The sequence below is a fragment of the Cupressus sempervirens genome, chromosome 6, assembly GCF_028749045.1.
Source record: "Cupressus sempervirens isolate cs-2001-9-10 chromosome 6, ASM2874904v1, whole genome shotgun sequence".
Lineage (NCBI taxonomy): Eukaryota > Viridiplantae > Streptophyta > Pinopsida > Cupressales > Cupressaceae > Cupressus > Cupressus sempervirens.
In genome coordinates this window covers 566,176,372-566,197,086 of record NC_143123.1, presented here as the reverse complement: position 1 = coordinate 566,197,086, position 20,715 = coordinate 566,176,372, and the positions used below count along the sequence as shown (strand labels likewise).

The 20,715-nt window shown below is 39.2% G+C and overlaps 1 protein-coding gene across 2 annotated transcripts in view; it reads left to right on the top strand.

Moving 5' to 3' along the window:
• Positions 1 to 20,715, top strand: part of LOC149553530 (putative glycosyltransferase At5g03795) — a 166,764-nt gene that overhangs the window by 42,122 nt on the left and 103,927 nt on the right. The window contains exon 2 of one of the 2 annotated variants that reach the window (XM_089788943.1): positions 9,973 to 9,994. The exons of the other annotated variant lie outside the window; for it this stretch is intronic. The gene's annotated coding sequence lies outside the window, so the exon portion shown is untranslated. Of the gene's footprint in view, positions 1 to 9,972; positions 9,995 to 20,715 lie in introns of those variants that run through there. 2 annotated transcript variants of the gene reach the window in all.

Here is a 20,715-nt window from a genome sequence, read left to right as displayed (position 1 = left end):
TACTCAATTCATGCACTTTTCCTATTGGTTGCATGTCTTCTCCATTTTTCTTATTGGTTGCATGTTGATTACATAAGTAATGTGAAAGATTCATTCTTATCTTCAAGATCCTTTGAAATTCATCCCATGTCAGCTTCAAAAATGGTTTACATCTGAGTTTGTGAATATACAAACTCATATGTTGATTTTGTGTTACTTGACACATACTAGTTCATGATGCTCGACACATATAGGAAAACTAGCTCAGTCGACTCCTATAGTAATTCTATCTCACTCGGCATCTATAGTGACTCAACACCTATACTTTGCTCGGCACTTAAACATCACTCAACACTTGAAGATTGCTCGGCACCTGAAGTTCACTTGACACCTATTGAATTTTATGGCTCATCATACACTGTAGCTCGACTTTTGTATTATACTCGACATTCTCTTGAGAATTGGTTAAGTGTGTTAACACTCAAATGTCAAAACCATTCTGAGACTAACAATCTCCCCCTTTGACATGAGAGGCAAAAACACTTAACTGAACTTTATGCATCGGATCTCTATGAGTATACTACATATTCTATTCGACATATGTACAAGACTTCAAAAAACTTATTCAAAATGTTGTATACCTCAAAATCTTGTGACTCTCCCTGAGATGATGTGCCTTTTCCATTCCTGTACCCAAAATTCGTGTGCTGAATGTGTCTCATGTTGATACTGATACTCTTTGCTTTACCTGCACTTGTATACCCTATTTTTGTTCCTTGTACTCTGTATCCTATATGCCCTATTTTATCTACTTGTAGTTTTGCATCCTTGGCTTTACTACTTCCTCAAAAAGTGAATTTTAATATCTTTTGAATTATACTCCCCATAAGTATATTCTCCCCCTTTTATTAGATGTAATAATGAATGAATATTCTTATTCTTCCCCTTTTTTGACACTTATGTCAAAGGGTCCTAAGGATGAATAGAATACTTTACCAAAAATGTTTTATTTACCTCTATAATCATCTTGAGAGAAGCATCCCAATTATCTAAGGCTATCTCCAATGACTTGTGTTGGATGACTGTCTCTGCTACAAGATGAATAAGGCCTTCTAAAGTAGAAATATTTGGGTCTTTCTTTAGTACATTTTCTACATAGGCTTTCTCCTTATGAAGTACTTTTAGATGTGGATTTATGGAGGATTGGATCTACATTAATTTGGCCTTAATGTTGGCCTCTTCTGCTATCAACGCAACAAATTTATTCTATGTGTGAAGTGTTGTTGCAAAATGCTTCTCACTCTAAGCTGGATCTTTTGGTAGCTGGGTGCTGGAAATCTTTAGATTTCATTCCAAGCTCAATATCCTTTGGCTTATTTCCTATGTAAAATATGAGGAATCACACAACTTGTTGTATAATGAGAATACATTCTCAAGTAATTTCTTCACTTTTTCAATTTTCTTTGCCAATTTCACTTATGAAAGTGCTATTTCACTTGATATCTTCTCATTTACTTTCATATGGAACTTCTTTTTTGACCATTCCAATAATTTGACATTAGTTTCTAGGTCCTCATTTTGTACCTGGTCCACAATGTTGGCCAATTACTCCATGATGGGTTGAGTTTCATCAGGTACTTGCAAGCTAAATGCATCAAGAAATATTTCTTTGATCTCCACTAGTGCTTGCTTTTGCTTGTATTGATTTCTGAGTATCTCTTGCCTCTTTCTTCTCTCTAGTGTCTCTTGCACTTCATTTATCTATTGAAGGTTCAAGGTTCTTGAGTCATAACTCGGTATGACTATTTCTTATCAAGTGCAGGGTCTCCATAGTGAAGTACCCTTGCAACCTTGGTAGTGCTCGAGCTTGGTTTTAAGATCTGCAATGGTACTGCATCAGTGCTCGGCTTCTTATTAGGAGTCCCTGAGGTAGGCAAGTTCACCAATGTTTGTATTGCCTCCTGCTCCTTAGGGGTTTTCTCCTCTTCTCTGCTGCCTTGATCAATGATAATAATTTGTGGAGGTGCACCTTGGATTTGTCTTGTAGGAACATCTTGTCATATTTGTTCCTTTGCTTGCTCCTCAACAGTTGTTGTCATTCTAACTGTAGAATCAATCTTGGCAATTTTGTCTTGTTCTTCTTGCTCTTTGGGTTGATCTTCTATAGTTGTGGGAGGTTGTGTAGTTTTTTCTTGTGTGCTTTCCTTCTCCCTTGTTATTCTTGCTACATCCTTTTGCAATTCATCAACACTCACCAATATTGGATTTGTACAAAGTTGTGCTTGCAATGTCAATTGGTGAAGGATCTTTTTGAGATCCTCTATAGTTAAAGGATTGATGTTCTGAGCTGAAGTGTCAGGAACATCCCTTATAATGACTATAGCTGTAGGTGTTGTAAGTGGATGACTTGGTGGTGGCAGTTGAGCATCTTGGACACTTTGTTCGGTTTGTTGTTCCTCAGCTATTGCCTCTACACCATGAGTTTTCTCCACTGTCTTTGTCTCTTTCTCTACTTCATCTTTTTCTTTCTCTCTTTCTTCCTCTTTCTCATTCTCTTTTTATTCTTCATCATTCCTACCCTCAAATGGGTCTTCCTGTCCTGCCTTCATAGTTGTCAATCCATCGAGTAATTTTCACATTTGTGTGGACTTTTGGACAACATCTTCTTTTTGATTTTGCAAAATCTTAAAGGCTCTATATTTGGGTACAAATTTGCTCCCATACTTCTTGCTAGCCTTTGTTATTTGATTTTTATAATGTAGACTCCTTTATTTCTGTCTCCATCTTGAGACAGTAATGCCACTTATTCTCCACTAATGAGCTTAGCTCCTTAGGCATTGAAGTGTCTAGTGCAAGTGGGGTGGTCTTGAAGTTAGCCATCATAGTGTAGATGGACTCTTCCACTATGTTATGTTGTTCTTTTGACAACTTATTAACATCTATGGTCTTTAGACTAGATAAATCAACATTATCCCTAATATTATTGCAAATATTTTCTAATTTAGAAGTGGTAGAACGGCTTACCAATCTAAATTGATCTTCATTAGACTCTGTTCTTTCCTCGTCTGATTCTGAGGGTGCAACATACCTTCTTCTTTTCTTCTATTCTGCAAGCCCCTCTTGTTATTTTGCCTTTTTTTTTTCCTACACCTTTGCCCCTTGTGTTGTAGCTCTGGTGTTAGCCCTTATGGTTGGCTTGGCTAGGCTCGGCTTTGCAGGTTTCTTCTTTCCTTTGGGTTGTGCAACTGGTTGTTTCTGAGCTTTTCTTTTCTTTGTCACAGCCTTTGGTGCCTCTTGCTTGGCACCTTCTTCTTCATCTGCATCTTCTCCCATACCTTGGGTTAGGGCTAGTGACCCTTGATCTTGCTCTTCTTCATCTCCCTCGACATCTTCACCTTCATCTTCATCTTCTTCTACAGTGCCTTCTCCAAATTTGTCTTTAAGCTTCTTAACAAGCTTGTCTTTCTTCTTCAAAGTGGAGGCAGTCTTCAAATTCATATCCACTTTGGATCTCACCATGTCATATGTTCCAAAATGTGGTTCATCCTTGTCAATCTCCTCTGCAAGTAGTGCAATTATTGCTGATGATGCTTCATCTATGTTAATCTCATACCCAAGAGGTCTCAGCCATCTCACTCTTGTTATGGCAGCTTGTATGTGTGTGTAATCTATATCTACAAGGAAACATACATCATTTACATGTTTTTCCATTAAAGAAACTGGAATTCTAAGCCTTTGATTCATTGACTCCTTAAAGTCTTCAAAATAACTTGTCATCAAGGTCTCAGAGTTAGCTCCCGTCTACTCTATGTATTAATTTACTTGAGCTATGATTGACCTATCATTTCTCCGTGCTACTTTTCCAAATGAAGGAAATTCATTTTGCACATCAAAGAAAATGCATATCAGAATAGCACCAAATTTGCGTTGGGCTCCCTTTGTTCTTCTAATTGCTACTAGATTCTCATTGATCTGTCATAGTTGCAGCTCTGCAAGATCATATGTATGATCCTTCTTCACCAGTTTGTATCCAACATCTACTGCAATGCAAGGCACACTGTTGAGTCTGCTAGATTGATAAAATTTGTGCTATAACCTTGATAGAAAAATCAACTAAAGGGTCTTGGATAGTGTCAATTGTCATTTGTCTCTAATTCCATTTTGCACCTGTGTTCTTCTCAATTGCCTCCTTGGCATCACTCCTAAGAGTCTTTGGCTGATCTAGGGTTGGGTACCCTATTACTCTATGCACAATTCGCTTTGTGATTTTGATAGGGCCATTCTCCAACCATAAACTACCATCATGCATTGGGCTCAACACTAGTCTAATCCATTATGTCTTAAACATAGTGGGGAATTCTAAGGCATGCATCAAACCCTTGTTTTGAACAATCTTGTATTTGTCCTTTAACACTCCATTGTCACAAAACTTTTCATATGCCTCCCACATCTCCATATCTCCTATGGCTCCAATTTTTTAGTTATAACATTTCCTTACATCTTGAACCATTACGACCTTTGGGGGTATGATGGAAAGAGCACCAGTCAGATCATTCTTGTATGCAACCTTTGGAATTGGACAAAAATTGGGTTGCCTAACCTCTTTGGATATTAATTGGACCTCAAATGATTCCTTCTCCTGAACTTTCTTAGAGCTAGATGCCATTTTTCACAATCTAGGGTTTGTTTACAAAGAAAACACGAAACTGTGTAGCTCAGCACAGTCGTAAATACCTTATAATCGATGAAATTCATGCTAGAATGTTGTTGAAATCTTTGTATGCATTGGTTGCTTTGCTTTGGATTCACTCTGCACTCTTTCTCATCTTTGTTATGCATTCTTGATGAAGAAAAATGAATGAAAATATGATAATATATCCTATTTTCATTGCATTTAATGCTCAATATGTTTACAACTGTCCACTTGGCTGCTGAAGGATTCTACATTACTTGACTTCCATAGGTGTAATAATCACTCAGCTTCAACTACATTTTCCTCTTCACTTGGCTTCCTCTACCAACTCGGCTTCTACTAATCATTCAGCTTGTATAGTCTTGACAATCAACTCGGCTTGTACTCGATTTTTACTCGGCATCAGAGAACAACTTGGCAACATTTATAAAATCTTGAATTTTCAACTTTGCATCTTTGTTCATGCAAATCTATTCTTTTTAGTACTTGCTTGTTTAGGAACTGATGTATGATAAAGCTTTTTAAATCAATTCCTTATGCCTTGTCTTGTCTAGTTTGATGAAGTTTGACCACTTGACTTGTTAGGTGAAGTGATCCCTTCGTTTGATGTGCTACCCTCAACTTTCTTCTTCCATGTCTTGTTCATTTATCCTTTGATGTGCTCAACATCTACCTTCTCTTTACCTTTGTCATTCATTGAGTTGGGTGCCTTTGTCCTAGTTGGGCAATTTCTGTTGATATGACTAGTCTTTAAGCAACTCAAACATGTGGTTTAACTCAACCATCTACCATAGTTCCCTCTGAAATGTGTCCTTATGTAATTTTTAGGAATTTGTCCATATTTCTAATAGTAATGATAGTTATACCTGGTGTTGTAGTCCCAATTGTAGTGATGACCATGGTTACCTTCCCTTGATGCCTGATTTGATGTCCACATAGGCTTTGATTTGCACTCAAAAACTCTATGTCCATACTTCTTGCAATTGTAGCAGTGACCTTCAAATTTTGGTGTTCTGATAGTCCTAGTCTTGCAGTCATGTGCTTGATGCCCTTTTTTTGCACTTATGACAATAGCTTGTATTCTTAGGTTTGTCATACTGATGGGTACTTTTGCTCCTACACACATTAGAGGTATGTCCCTTTTTACCACATAAATGACAAGTAGGTTCGGTGTTCTTACCTTTGTTACTCCTTTCTTCTGTAGTCTTGGATGACTCTCCTTGCTTAGTGCTGATGTAACCTAGTCCTAAAGTGTCACTGCTTGCCCTTGGTGATTTCAGTAGCTACTCAAAGTACTTGATGGCCTCATTAGGTTTGTTGAAGCTTTCTGCAATCTCCTTCTCCCTTTTCAAATCATTTTGCAGTTGTTCATTTTTCACCTTCAGTGTCGAGATCTCAATGTCCTTGACATTTAGTTCATGATGTGCATTCATCATCTGACTTAAGGTGTCTAGCTGCATGTTTCAGATTCTTGCAAGCTCAATTAACTCTTCTTCTAGTTTGTTGGCAAGGTTTTTTTTGTCTTCTTCTATCATATATCATAGACTTGTCTTCAATGGCTCTTTTCTTCTATTTAGTCACTTCATAGAGCATCATGGCTTGTGATTCTTGTTCAAGCTTGAGTATCCCGATCTCTTCTCCTTGAGCTCTATTCTTTTCCATCAGGTCTATTATTGTTGCATCAAACTCTTTGGAATGTCCATTTGAAAATAGATTTGATGTGTCAATCTCCTTGTACTGTGTGTCATTCTTAGCTATGGCAATCTCTTTTCTTCTTTTTAAGGATTTTCTCAGTTCTCATCTAGCTTCTTCCAGAGCATGTAAAGCAAGTTGTATGTCGATTGCCTGATTCTCTATGATCTTCCCAAGTTTGTAGGTTTCCATTTCCAAATATTTTCTCCAAGCTATAAGGCTCCTCCTTGAGAGTACTTAGCTCTAATACCAATTGTTGGAATTAACAAGTGGGAAGATTTACTTCTAAGAGGGGGGGTGAATCAGAAGTAACTAACTTCAACCATTTCAAATTTCTCTAACTGAAACCATTCACATACTTCTAATTAAATTGATGGATATGAAAGTAAAGACATGCATGAAAATAGATAACACACAAATTTGGTAACCCAGAAACCTCCAAAATGAGAAGGTAAAACTAGGGTGGAGATGACATCCACAAAATATCATTGTAGCAATGTGTAACTATTCAAGGTTACAATGTTTGACCACTTTCAATGGTCTACCCTGTGAAAGGCCTGTCCTGTTAAAGACTTTACACTCTATCAAAAGTGACTTGGTTAAAGGATTTCACTACCTTGCTAAAAGTACGCCTAGTTAAAGGTCTTTAGTACATTCACATGGAATACCGCCTTGTTAAAAGATTTACAAATGGCTGCTAGGCCAACCTAAGTCCATAGGATTTCCATATCTAATACAATTGCTAGAGAGTATTAGAAAACTTTTTGACCTAATAGCTTTGTAATCTTCAATTGTTGATTCCAGATCCTTGTTTTTCTCTTGCTGATCTAATCCTTGCTTGATTTGATATGTCACTCTACAATATTCTGATACTCTATTTTTCAACAACTGGATTCTAGAATGCTGCTATGTTCTTCATTAAGTCTTTCAAATTCCCCTTTGAATTTTGCTATAGTTCATCCATACACTTCTCTTATCCATGCATACAATGAGGTTTCGTCCTCCTTTTAAAGATTTTGAAGACTTAGGGTTAGGTATGAATCTATGATCCATATTAAATCTTCATTTCCCACTCAATTCATGCACTTTTCCTATTGGTTGCATCTCTTCTCCATTTTTCTTATTGGTTGCATGTTGATTACATAGGTAATGTGAAAGATTCATTCTTATCTTCAAGATCCTTCAAAATTCATCCCATTTTGGCTCCAAAAATAGTTTACATCTGAATTTGTGAAGATACAAACTGATATGCTCATTCTGTGTTACTTGGCACATAATAGTTCCTGATGCTCGTCACATATAGGAAAACTAGTTTAGTCAGCTCCTATAGTAATTATGTCTCGCTCAACATATATAGTGACTTGGCACCTATACTTTGCTCGGCACTTGAAGATTGCTTAGCATTTGAAGTTCACTCGGCACCTATTGAATTTTCTGGCTCAGCATACACCGTAACTCAGCTTTTGTATTATACTCAGCATTCTCTTGAGAATTGATTAAGTGTGTTGACACTCAAATGTCAAAACCATTCTAAGACTAACATTAAAGAGGAACCATAGAACAAGATTTTGTTAGTAGAAATATTTGTGGATGATATGCTATTTACAAGTCATAATGACTTATGCAAGTCATTCTCTGAAGAAATGAGGAAAGAATTTGAAATGTCAATGTTTGGAGAAATAAAAAAATTTGTTGGTTAAAAGTTCATCAAATTAAGGATGACATTTACATTATTCAGTCAAAATATGTCAAGGAGATATTGAAGACCTTTGGAATGGAAGATTTCAAACTAGTTGGAACACCTATGTCTACTGGACTTAAGTTATTCAAGAATGACGATTCAAAAGAGGTAAATCAGACTGCCTATAGATCTATGATTAGGAAACTTCAATATGTTGTTCATACAAGACCTTATACTGTATTAGCAGTTGATATAGTTTCAAGATTCTCTACAAATCCCAAAGAAAATCATATGATGACAATCAAAAGAATTATGAGATATCTAAAAGGTACTCAAGACTATGGTCTATGGTACATGAAAGAAGGAAAATTCAAATTCAAATCCTTTACTAATGTAGATAGGGCTGGAAGCATTGATGATAGGAAGAACACTAGTGGAGGAGCATTTTGTCTTGGAAAGAGGCTAGCATCTTGGACAAGCAAAAAATAGAATTCTATCTCTTAGTCTACAACAAAAGTAGAATATGTTGCTACAAAAGTTAATTGCTCCAACATAATGTGAATCAAGCAACTGTTATCAAGAATGAAGAAAGAAATCAAAGATCCAATGGTTATCTATTGTGACAACACAAGTGTAGACACTTAAATTTGATTACACCACTTTGGTAATCCTATTTAGCTATCTCTAAAGGCATCATTAATTAAATTCTTATTTAAATTAACCTTTTCCATCCCCTAGCTGATTAACTTAGTTAATCATCTATAGTCCTAATTGATAAATAAAAAAACCTATTATTTATCAATTAAATCCTATTCTCCTATCTAAATTCCAAAACTCTCATTTATTAAATAAGTCTATTTGATAAATAAAGCCCTCAAGTCTAATAGCCCCTAACATATTCTTAATCCTCCATTTAGCCCAATCCACCCCATCCACCCATACTAACCAAGCTTAGCCACTAACTCACCCACCCTCATCAATACCATCTACTTGCACATCTCTAACATCCCTAATCTAATCCTAACCCAAGCCTAACCCATCATGTAATCATTTGCACAATCCTAAGTGAGCTTAATACTTTCCTAAGCCAAGCCAAAGTCTATCCCCTCAAAATATCCCAACCACCAAGCCATAAATGCTCTTACAAGCCATAAATGACTCTTACAAGCCCATTTATTGCTCTTACAAGCCATTATGAGGGTCTTTATGAGCTTTGAGCCTCTTTTGTTGACTCCTCAACCCCTCTTGCCCTAACCAATGACCCTGTAACAAGTGTCACTCTTTGATTAGCTATAAGGAAGCACAATCCATGTGCTCCCCTCTCATTTAATCTGAGCCCTCCCTAATCTTTCATCTTTCTTTGCATCTTGGCCATCAATCCCTCAAGCCCTTTGCCTATTTAAGGAATCCCCTCCCAAGCCATTTTAAGCACAATTCATTTAGTAAAGTTATCATGCTAGTTTGAAAAACACAATACTTCATGCAAAGCCATAATGCCTTTTTGAGAAACAAAGCCATCAACCATACCCTCATAATGCCAAATTGAGAGCTCACACGGCTACCAATTTGCCATTATCCATCTCCAACATTGAAGCAATTGAGTAAGCAATTGAGCATACATCCACATCAAAGGACACATCTACAAAATCAAGGAAGCATGGAGTGTTTCCTCCTTTTGGTTTACATTCCTTAATTGTTTTCTTTGTCTTATCATAAGTGTGACTTAATTTTATGTGTTTGAATGCTTTCTTTCTAACAATGTGTTTCTTAAGCATATAGAACTACAACTCTACATTTTGGTACGTGCAGTGGGACCTTGCATTTGGGTCAATCTAATCAATTTTTAATTTTTTTTTTTGTGTTAACTAACCAAATTAACCTTGTTTGCTTGTGGGTTTTTGTGTTAGGTTTGCTGATCTTGTTGCAGGTACATAGGTCACCTTTTGAAAATCATGCTCCCTACCATCTCATCATTTTTTATTTTTGAAGACTTTCAAACCAGCTTGTTTTGCGATCCCGCGACAGCAAGTTTGTAGTTCATCACCAAACAACTTCTGCCACGTATCCTAAAATTTGCTCTACATCCCCGCCGACATATGCTCCAGCGAGAACGTGCCTCTGAGAAGCGAGATCGGCATTCCTGCTTGCAGGAACACGCTTTATTTTTGTAACTGTTGTTTGAATTGTAATAAATTATCTTTCTGCGGGACTGTCATTCCCGCATGCGAGAAAGTTGTAAAAATCCTAAACCAGTGGGATCGCTCTGTTCAAAACGAGCTCCCTAGTTTTTTTATTTTGTTTTTTTTACCAATTTTTCCTGGCATTCCCGCGCCTGGGTAAACCTGCGGGAACGCATCCCCGGGAAAGAAAACTCCAGCAAGATAGCGAACCCGCTTGCGGGAACGCTGCTTCTCGCATTTTCTCTGCGGGAATGCTGTCTGTTTTGTAGGGTTTGGTCATTGTCATTGTCTTTATGTTTATCTTGCATGGTTAAATCTTAGGAAATGAACATGTATGCATAATCACAAACAAAACACACATCTCAATTCAGTCTTAAAATGAACAATGTTTTTATTTATTTATTGGAATGTATGTTCGCTCAAATTCACTCTTGAATGCAAAGCTAAAATGAACATCATCTTGTCGTGAAGGGCCTCTAGGTGCACGTTGAAAATAATCTTGCAAACACACTTCATCTTTTGGGGCATAAAAAGAATCCACATTTTGGAAACCTTCTAAGTTATAAAAACAAATAAAGGCACTTTGATTGAGTTTGTTGTTGGACTCACCCTCTTTAATCGCCCATCATTCTAACCATTGGTTGCAATATCAGCACCATATATGGGGATGGGTCTACCTAAGAGGGTGTTAAGTGCTCCACAAAAATCAAACTCCACTCACTTGAGTTTTTATTGATTTTTCTAAGATAGAAAATTTCTTGAATGCACATTAGTCTCACTAACACTTCATTTGGGCATAAAAAAATTGAACAAATCTTGACTTAGAGGACCTCCAAGTGCACACTTGAAATTGATCTTTACACACATCTTTGTTTTGGCTTTAAAAATGAACAAACACCAACTCTTGAATGCTTTAAAGGAAATCAATCAATACTTAACGTGGAGGGCCTCCGAGCGTGCGGGTTTACTTTCTTGTTGACCTTAACTCTCCTTTGTGTATTCATTCTTCGATTGCATTTTCTTTTGTTCATGTATATCAAGTTGGAATTGAACATTTGCATCCTAAACATGTGTGTTTTCAAGGTCTAGACTAGACAACTTAAGTGTCAGTTGGAGAAAGAACTTTTCTTTTTAGCCCCAGGTCATCTGAATCTTCTCTCCCCTTGTTGCCATTATGGGTCATCTTGGGTGCATAAGACTAGGATAAAAAACCTTGTTTTTAGTTTTAGGGGGCCTTCTTGGGGATTTCATCACCCCTTGGGATGACCTCAACTCCAGCGTTCTGGTGGAGTATAAAAATTGGGAGGTGAATCCAAAGACACCTCTCTTGGGATCAAGATTTTGTCACTCGGGCTAAGCCTCAAGGAACTTTATACCCTTGAGAACTAAAAGAGGAGAAGTGGGTTACTGCTCCTCTCGGCTGTGTGACATATTTTTGGTTTCATCTACAGATTTGGGCCTCACGTACCTTGCATATATTGAGGACTCCCCAGATAAACCAACTGTCAACTTTATAGCCAACCATCTAGGATGTTCATGTGCTTGAAGTAATTACTCGAAACATTTGTAAAAATATACACACTCCTTGGTGCAAGTATCACATTCTGGAGATCAAAACTTCTATCTGGTTGTTCCTATCTATTGCTTGATCTTTTACTTGTTGAATGAATGTTTGCCAAACTTGGTCAATCCTAGCTTAGGGCACTTAGCGTAGTCACTACCTCCAAAAATCTCATGGTTGTGATTTTAATCCTTTGAAATATCTCATGTCAATCCATCCCAAGACTAAGTTTAAGAAGGCTAAGCTTCCTCAAATACCAGCCTATAAGGAAATCGAAGCAGAGCATAAGAAGCATACCCCTAACCCTAGGATTTCCAAATTGGATCAAATTGAGAAAGACGAAGCTGAGATAGCATTGCAAACTGAATGGGACTACAAAAGCCAAAACCTAACCCTTTGACGTGGTGTTAACATGAGCCTTATCAGCAACTCTACTGTTAGTCATTCTGATTAGGTCCTTCCTTTTTCCACACACACTTACACACTTATAGCTTTAGTCTCTTGTCTAGGAATTGCACTATCCCATTCAAGCATTTGAAGTCAGACCATCTCCTCTCAACTTAGGTTGTTGACGAAGAATTCTCCACCTGCATTGTTAAAATCTTAGCGTTATTTCCTCACTCACTTAGAAACATTTTTGCATCACATCTCTCATCATCTTGAGTATCCTCGAAACACAACACTTTGCTAGGAATAGGTTGTTTTTGGTGTCCCACATCACCTTGAGCCAAAGGTTAGGGTCACACCTTTTGCATCACCATCACATTTCCCACATTCATATTTTACAAAAACACAAGCTTCTTGCACTTAGCACCATATCCTTTAGACACCCTTAGTATCATCCCTCGCTACATTTGCATCTTTAGGAGAAGCATCCTTTCATGCCACCCACCACACATTTTGGTAGGCACACACGGAAATAAGACATGGATCCTAGTCATAGTGGTAACACATCTCGAGCTCAACCATACTCTATAGTATCCATGACACCATCAGACCCACCACTGCAAATCCCAAAAGAACCAGGATCATCCATAGATATTGAGGCTTTCATGAACCAACTTGGTCATGCTACTATCATAAATGCCATCATAGATCGCAACAAGGAAACCATCATGGAAAATTTCTTACGAGATAATGTTGGTGTCTTTGAGTTTGGACGTCCACCACCCATCAACATAAAAAATCCTACTCACCCATTGTTTGGATGGCAACCACCTCAAGTAGAACTAGCAGACCCAAATATCCCCTCGACCCAAGTGCCAGTTCTCATTCCACAAAACACTCATCCCATTCCCACTCAACCATTAGTGCATACTACATCTCAACTGACCTCAAGTATACCATTTACATCTGTTTCCACCACTCATTTTTTCGCTCCACCAAATCCTCCATTTGCATCTAGTAGCACTACCTTTTTGCTTCCACCCCATATTGCATCTAGCCCATTTTCTACTCAAATACCACCATTAGGGTCCAATACCTCATCTTCCATCCCACCAAACATCACTATCAACCCCTTTTTAACTAGCCAAAGCTCTTCAATCGCATTTCCTTTAGGGCCTTGGAATATTACTGCGACATAGGCACCTATCAGTAGTCTTCCCCCTAGCACTGCAGTCATGTATGCACCTTCGACACTATCATCCACTGCTTCACATAGAGCTATTCATTCCCACCCCTCACCAACTATTTCTCCATGCCACCTCTAAGCAATAGCCCGAATCCACCGCCACTGTAGTTCCCTACAGTAAACACTTTGCCACAAATTAACTACCTTGCACCTGCTCCAAATTAGTCCTACTCTCAAGCAGGCGCACAACCCACATATATTGGGCATGGTATGTATTCCCAGAGCATAGCACAAGCATTATCTACATTACCACCTTTTTAGTCATAGTCTTCACATCAGCAATATGCCCAAGTACCCACACAGAACTATCTCATAGGGGAGCAACCTCATAGTTATCTACCACACCCACCTCAGTAGATGCAACAGTATGCACAACCCACATTCCAGCAAACCATAGTATCCACTCTACCGGTTATGCAAATCATTTTTCCACAAATGCCATATGGTCATCAGAGTTCTCCATATCACACTTCAGATTCTAGCACGTATCCTACACCAGGGGCACCTGGATCGGGGCCACCCGCTCCTCCACCTGTAAAGTCTGAATGGGAAGAGATAAAAAATTCTCTGAAAGGCCTCAAGGATGGGACAGACACCAAAACTTTCAAATTTGAAAATGATTGCCCATACCCTTTTGATAGGACTATCACATTGACTCCATTTCCTAAACATTTCGAGATCCCCAAGTTTGACAAATTTAGGGGGAAGAGTGATCCAGTCACACATGTTAAGGAATTCTATATGCATTGTTAGGAGGTAGCTTATAATGATGTGTTCCTCATGCCACTCTTTCTTAAGAGCTTAGTAGGACCAGCCTTGGAATGGTTCGGTTGTATCCCTCAAGGTACTATTAAAACTGTTGCAGAACTTTCTGAGGCCTTTGTTGCTCAGTATACGCATTTTGTTGAAACTGAATTATCTGTAGTAGACCTTGTCCACACCAAACAAAAGGGAGGAGAAAGCCTTACAGAGTACTTACAATGCTCGCAAATCCTAACAACAAGGATCTCTTGTACCATCTCTAAGCGCCATCTCGTCAAGATGTTCATAAACAACGCACACCTTAGCCTCGCTCATCATATGGTTATGAACTATTTGCAAACATACAAGGACATCAAAGAGAAAGGAATGGGCCTTGAGCAAGGCCTCATTAAGGATGGTGTCATCAAATTGTACAAAGAAAATACCCAAGACTGTGGGTCGAGCAATGACAAAACTTGATATTGGAACAAAAACAAGAATACAGTGACAAATGGTGCCAGTAACACTCGACAGGTCCATATTGTTGGGGTGGCTACCAATGTTCCCACCACATTTTTCCAAAAACAAACTTATCAACAACAACCCCCTTTGTATCACCAGCCACCCGTGCAAACTCATCAGCAAATACCTGTTCCTCATAATCAAACTAATGCTATCATACTGATGGTAGGAAGTAAACCCTGTGTTCAGAGGCAACCACGAACATACATCCCGTTGGGGGAACCTCTTGATACAATCTTTGAAAAGTTGGCCAAAGATAACCTTGTTCGGTATCCACAAACACAACCCTTGGAACCTAATCAGTCCAGAGCATCCTAGTACAAAGATAATGAATATTGCAAATTCCATCATGTCAAAGGGCACACTACCCTTAAATGCATGCAGCTTAAGGATTATGTACAGGACCTCATTGATCGGAAAGAGATCACAGTGGGGGCACAACCCTCACCTAATTTAAGATTAATGATGTATCAAAATGCTTTTCCTCCTGATAACACAAACTCGAGAAAGGCACTTGCAAACCCTCTTGTCAACAAACCTAACAATGCTTTGGGTAAACAAGGTGACAACTAAGACACGTCTCTGAATTATACCTCAGCATACTTAGACTATGGTATCTTAATTGGTTGCATATCCCAAGTTGAACCATCTATCAATGTCATCAATATCGAAGGCCCAGACACTCAGTGTGCAATTGCTACCTGTCGGACATGACTCAATATAGCTGGTCCACCTGTATCCACACAAATCAGACCACCATCAACTCGACCACCTCTATCTCGAGCATCTCCATCAGAATCACCTTCACTAGGGTCACAATATAACATCTTGGAACACCTTGGAAACACGCTAGCCCAGATCTCCATCCTGGATCTCTTGCAGACAAGCCCACTTTATCAAGAGATCCTTGACAACACTCTACATGAGTCACGCATCCCCTTCGACATAAATGCCACTGAGTTCTGCAACTTGGTTGGCCATCTTTCAGCCTCCTGTGCCTTATCTTTCAAAACCATTGATATCCCAGTAGTTGAACCTGATCACATCCTCCCACTTCGCATCGTTGTTATGGTTTCTGACTTTGTAGTTAAATGTGTCATGATAGATAATCGATCGGCTCTAAACCTATGTACTCTAAAGTTCATCAAGCAGGTAGGATATATTGAAGCAAATATCATCAATGAGGTGATCACCATCAAGGCATATGAAATTTGGAGCGTACCACTGAAGAAACCATCTTGCTCCCTATCAGAGTTGGCCCAGCCACTCAAGAAACACTTTGTCATGTAGTTGATCTTAATCTTCCATTTAACATCCTCCTCGGTCATCCATGGATTCATGTCATGAAGGTCTTTCCATCCACATATCCTCAGTGCGTAAAATTTCTGCATAATGGCATTGAGATAACCATCCATGCAGATCTTGAACCCTTTGCTTATTGTAATGCAGTTGAAACTTCATACACCAATCACTATCCTGGGATCGAAATTGGCACCACCATGGCCAGCTCCTCTGGCACCTGCCATGATCCGAACACCATTTTAGCCTCTGCTCTCTCCATAGTTAAGATCAACTACCAAGGTTGTGGCGAGTAGAGTCTCACATATGCTTTTGCTATTGGTGCTCTACCACTTGACCCACATACTCAAGGATGCCCAATACATCAAGGGCCTATACCAGAAACCACCTCTCGACTTCACCAGTTGGGGCCTACCACATTTGTCACCAAAGGTATCCTTGATGGAGCAGAAAACACACCAGACATTAAGACATGGTTATACAAATAGCCACCTCCTAAAAGTGAAGCACTTCTTGATCACTTTAAACAGAAATATCCTTGGTCACATCGCTTGGCCACGGAGCAATGAGATTATCAAGGAGGTGGTTTAGGCTACCAGGAATCAAGTATGAAACAATCTATAGAAGCACAATAAGGGCAGAAAACCAAAGGCTTGGGCTATGGACTCCCTGCAACTGGGGGCACTACAACGGAAGGCCACGCCTTTAAGAACATCCAAAACACTCTCGTTGAGGTTGAAGACATCCCTGAGGAAGTTGAAAAGAAAGCTTACGATGATATTTTCCTTGACAAAATAACCCTTGGAGCCTTTATGCTCTGCTAGTTATCCTTGAATCTCATAGAACTCCCCCTCGCTCACCCTGAACTCATAGATTAGGACCAACCAAGTGTCATTCATGTTGACGAGTTAGCTACCGAGCACGCGCTCTTTAAATTCATGGGGGTAGAAATGCCACATAAACGGCTGCCTCTACCATCGGCATATGTCTACAAGATGGATCCTGCAGGTTACTTCAGGGAGGAGGAAATCTCTAGTCGTAAAAGTGAAATTCTAAAAGAAACAAAAAAGTAAAAAGATAAAAGAAAAATATCCTATGGTGAAAAATCCTCTGGAGTGCCATTGGGTGGCTCAAAAAATGAAACAAAAATAAAGGACGTACCAATGGTGAAAATCTCTCAGAGGAACTTGAGGATGGAGATTTCATCCTCCCCCCACAAGAGCATCGACCTCCTATATCTTCAGTTTTGACAGAAGAAACTCGGCCTCTAAATATTAGTTTGGCAAAGATACCACATATCACATACATCGCAGTCTCTCTACCACCTGAACAAGCAAATCTTCTTCTTGAAGTTCTTTGTGAAAATATAGGCCACTTTGCATGGTCATATCAGGATATGCCAGGGTTGGACCCCAAATTAGTTGTACAGCATCTAGCAGTGGATCCAAGGGCCAAACCCGTCAAGCAAAAACATTGAAAAATGCACCCCAAAGTGGCTTTATTAGTCAAAGCAGAGCTAGAGAAGTTGTTAGAGGCCAAAATCATTTGACCAATAGATTATTCTGAATAGATTTCTAATATGTTACCTATTATCAAGCCCTCTGGTGATATCAGAATTTGCACTGATTTCTGGGATCTTAGTAAAGCTTGTCCGAAGGATGACTTTCCATTGCCAAATATCGACATGATTGTGGATCTCACCACAGGTCATGAACTCTTGTCACTAATGGATGGTTTCTCTGGATATAATTAGATTCGTATAGCAGAAGAAGATCAGCATAAGATAACATTTACTACACCTTGGGGCACATTCTGCTACAATATGATGCCATTTGGGTTTTTAAATGCCGGGGAAACCTATCAACGCGTGATGACGGTCATCTTCCATGACCTAATCCATAAGATACTTGAGGATTATGTGGATGATATTCTAGTCAAATATCTCAATGCTTTGGATCACTTATCTCACCTCGAGGAAGTGTTCAACCGACTGGCAGAATATCATCTCATGCTAAATCCAAAGAAGTGTGTGTTCGGTGTCACTTCAGGAAAGCTCCTAGGCTTCATTGTGTCACAGCGTGGTATTGAGATTGACCCTAAGAAGGTCAAAGCCATCATGGATATGGCTCCCCCTAAAACACTCAGACACCTTCGTTCTTTGCAAGGAAAACTCCAATCAGTCTGGCAGTTCATTTCTCGGCTTGCTAATAAGTGTCAACCTTTCACTCACCTGCTTAAGAAAGATCAGAATTTCAAATGGGATTCAGCTTGCCAGCGCAATTTTGAACTCATCAAGCAATACTTAGCTAATCCACCTATTTTGGTTCCTCCAGTTGCAGGGCACCCCCTCATATTGTACATCACAGCCACTCCTACAACATTAGGTGCTTTGCTAGCACAACTTGATGATGTAGGAAAGGAACGAGCTATTTATTGCATCAGCCAAACATTAGTGGGCTATGATCTCAACTACATGCCAATGGAGAAGGCATGCTTAGTAGTAGTTTTTTCCACCCAGAAGCTACATCACTACATGTTGAGTCATACTGTACAACTGATATGAAAGATTGATCCATTGAAATATATGCTTTCTTGTACAGTACTCACCGGACGCCTGGCAAAATGGGTTATGCTTCTCAGTGAGTTTGACATTTAATATGTTGATAGAAAGGCCATCAAAGGCCAGGCTATTGCAGATCACTTGGTTGATGCACCTTTAGTTGTAGATCACCCACTCATCATGGAATTTCCAGATGAATACCTCTATTTGATAGAAAAACAATCACTCTGGAAGCTATATTTTGATGGCTCCTACACATCTCATGGTTCCGATATGAGCATACTTTTGGTTACACCCGATTATATTCCTAAATCTTTCAAGCTACAATTTCGGTGTACCAATAACATTGCAGAGTATGAGGCCCTTGTTGCAGGACTGAAATTTTCCATTGAATGGAATATCACAGAGCTTCAGGTCTATGGTGATTCTCAGCTTATCATCAAACAAGCTTTGAATGAATATCAAACCAAGGATGACAAGTTACTACCTTACAAAGATCTAGTTGATCAATTAAAGTAGCATTTCACTCAAATCCAGTTCATACAGATACCTAGACTCCATAATAAGGTAGCTGATGCTATGGCTACTATTGGTTCTCTCTTGGAAATACCACATGAAGCTACGCAATATGAATTCTTGGTTGAGCAGCTGCACGAACCCGCATATGAGAATGATGAATCAACACGGGTCTGTATCTTGGTTGATCCTCGATCTCCATGGTACCACGAAATTCATGCTTACCTACTAAATGGTATCATATATCCTCACCTCACACGAACCCAATGCCAAAACCTTATTCGCAAAGCTTCCCGTTACACTATCATTGCCCAAACCCTATATTGTCTTGGTTATCATGATACTCTCTCTCAATGTTTAGATCAAAATGAGGCTGTGATGGCTCTCAAAGAGGTACACGCTGGACTTTGTGGTGCTCACACGAGCGGGATGGTGCTAACAAAGCAGATCCTTTGGGCCGGATATTATTGGCCTACTCTAGAATAGGATGCATGTGAATTTGTGAAACGATGTTTACCTTGTCAACAACATGCTAATTTAATCCGGGCTCCAACACAGGACTTGCAACCCATTGCACCACCATGGCCTTTTGCCTGCTGGGGATTTGATCTTGTTGGTCTTATTGCACTACTTTCTTCAGAAGGGCACAAGTGGATAATCACTGCCACTGATTATTTCACTAAGTGGATCGAAGCAGTTCCCCTTGTTACTGCCACGGGAGTTCAGATGTCCAAGTTTATATTGTATCATATCATATGTCACTTTGGTATCCCAGCTACCATTTTCATAGACCACAGAGGTAATTTTGAAAACCTAAATATGGAGGAATTGTACACTTCCCTTCACATCCATCACCGCTTTTCTAGCCTGTATTTCCCACAAGGTAACGGTCAGGCAGAGGCAACTAATAAAACCCTGCTCAGAATCCTCAAGAAAGTTGTCAATGACTCTGATTGTGATTGGCATTTTCAAATTAATCTCGCCCTATGGGCATATCGCACTTCATTCCGTACAACCACTGGTACAACTCCATACTCCCTGTTCTATGGTGCTGAAGTAGTCCTACCTATTGAGGTTGAACTCTCATCACTCCGCATTTCTCTCCGAGGACATATATCTGATGTAGAATATAGAGTGGCTCAACTTACTCAACTTGATCTACTTGATGAAAAAAGGCAACAGGTCTATGACCAACTCATGGTCTATCAAAGTCACCTCAAGTGCAATTTCAATAGGAAAGTCCATCCGTGCAATTTTTAGGAAGGTGACATGGTCCTTTAAGAGAATATGAAGGTTCAAGCTAACATAGAAAAGAAAGGAAAGTTTGAGCCCACCTGGCTTGGTCTTTATGTGGTCACAACATCTTTTGTCTCAGGAGCCTATCAACTATCTACCCTTGAGGGTGAAGTCATAAATGATCCTACCAACCTTATTCGCATCAAGAAATTCTATGCCTAAAGGACATAATTTGCAAATCAAGGAAAGAAAAAAGGCACAAAATAAAAATAAAGCATCCAATGGTGAAAACTTGGGAATTCAAGTGCCTTGGATAGGTCCCTGGTGAAAACCTAGCAAATAGGCGTTAGGTGTACTACAGCTCTTCCATTATCTATCACCGATGCACACCCCTTTATCACCCCTCCATAATATATCACTCA